Source organism: Rhagoletis pomonella, unplaced genomic scaffold, assembly GCF_013731165.1.
Source record: "Rhagoletis pomonella isolate Grant_MI unplaced genomic scaffold, Rhpom_1.0 Rhpom_scaffold_00002, whole genome shotgun sequence".
In the NCBI taxonomy this organism is placed as follows: Eukaryota; Metazoa; Arthropoda; class Insecta; order Diptera; family Tephritidae; genus Rhagoletis; species Rhagoletis pomonella.
The window spans coordinates 48,281,672-48,284,001 of NW_023458556.1; positions in this window are offsets into that span (position 1 = coordinate 48,281,672).

Genomic DNA, 2,330 nt, shown 5'->3' on the forward strand with positions numbered 1-2,330 from the left:
TGAATCACGTATGACGACAATCGTCTGGACGATATCGTGCTGAGATTGTCTTGTTTCATGGAAACCAAAAACTGTTCGATCGTTTGTGCGAAATCGTCCACACAATTCAAATTTTGCTTCACGTAACAGTAATAGTAACACGTAACAGCAACGCAAATACATGAATCAGTGTTTTGTCGGTATCGTTTGAACGGCAATCGTTTCAAAGTTACGTGGTTCATGCCCTGATTTCAGTTTTGTAAAACAAAACGAAATAGAAAACATGTTGTCTATGTGTGCGTGTCAGTCCACCGTCAATCCGCGAATTTCGCGGACTGAAATGAGCGAGGTAAACTCGAATTCTTCCCCATGAACGAAAGACACAAGATCACGCGGGAAGGAAAGAAAGAAAAAAGTTTTTTTCTAGCTGCCGAAATCTCGACGCCATCTTTGTTGTAAGAAGTAAACAACGAAGAGAACGGAGAAAACCGCGAAATTGTTGAACGCATGAATAATCATTTTTATTATGCAAGTTCTTCTATAAATCATGCCGTTGTGTTAAATTATTCTTTATCTTATGTGTACACACGTTGTCACAGGCGAAAATGAAGAAAATTGCAGTAAAAAGCCACCACCAAATTGTAAACAACGAAGAAATGTAAACAAACGGCTAATGTCAAAATCGTTAAACTTTTTTCCTGAATGCGATTCTAACGGGCTACTCTCCTGCCGCCGTGATCTTGTATTTTTGGTTCATGTCTCTTCCCCCTCTTATCCACACAAAACCGGTTTTAGGCGGACTGAGCAGTCCAGTGTGCGGAGGCCCATTCAATTTTAGTTGGATTCCTATCTGAATTAGCATGGTGACTGCATTACCGATGAAAAGGTATATGTCCATGCTAGTGTTTTACTTTCTCTGTATTCTACGCTCTCCGAGATTTCGTCAGTGTTGTCATCGAATACTCGTTGAACCCAGTTAAGTTTGGGAATTAACTCTAGGACTTAATCCGGATCAACTGCAGTTAATTCCCAAGATAATTCCGAATTAACGAGTTGATCCGGACCAACACTGCCGTCTGCTTTATGATAGGTCGCGTCAGCTGACGCGTTCTACGGTTTTACGTTGGTGGCTGGTTGAGTTATAAGGACCGGTTGTTCAAGGTTTGGTTATCAGCAGTACATCATTATCGACGTTTTCGACATCATTCATATAACATGTGATCGATAAAGCAGTCGTTGTGTTTAACCGGAGCTTCTACCTCCGATTAGTACTAATCAGACTTTTTTTTTAATTTTCTTAAATATTACTCATACGCCACGTACTTACTTTCAATTTTAGCTTTCCGTAAATTTATGGTACATCCAATATGAATCCACCATTTTGAATTTTTAAATTTGATTTTAGATTCATAATCAGCGACTTTAAAAACTCCCAATTGTAAAATTTTAAACGAATCCAATCGATTTTGATTTTTTAATCCCCCTTATTGGGTCCGCCATTTTGATTTTTTCCAATCTTATTTCTGATTCGTAATCAGCGACCCATATGTCCCCCGAGTAACGAATTCTAGGTGAATCCGATAAATTTTATAAAAATCTTCCGCCATGTTGGATCCGCCATTTTGAATATCGAAATTCTGATGCTATATTCGGGACCAGCGACGCTAAAAACATTAGAATCCTTCTTGATCAAATAGCTGACAACTATTTTAACAAACGGAATGACATATTTACGCATTTACGGACATGGCGTCGTCTAGGATCGCAGCATTTACGTAATACTGAATTTTCAATTCTGCCCCGGTTTATTTGATACATTATAAATTCGCGAGTCTTTTGACATGCTTTACGTTAATTTCTATCCCATAGAATTTTGGACACAGCTTTGGTCCGTTTAACATGGAACATTCCATAATAATAATAGATTGGCGCTTACACATATGTTAGTATTTGGCCGAGCTTCTCCTCCATATATATACATAAAAACATACATACATATGTACATATATGCATACATACATACGTACATATCGCTGATTCAAATTTACTTCCAATAGTGTCATAATCCAGAAAAATACAAAAATTTAGTTGAGTATGTAGAAATTACCGCTAGCTCTTCTTCTAGATCGCGTAAGAATTTCATAGCTGTATCGATTACCAGAATCTCACTAGAACAAGGTAGGTATGTATTTTTACAATGGAAGTAGGTATGTGTAAATTCATAACTTTAAAGCCGTTTTTCTCGATCTCCCTTTTTTGAGTTATGATACTATTGAAGTAAATGAGCGATATGTACATACATACAATAGGTGCGTTCGTTTAAAATCTCCAGCAGAAACCAACCAACTGCC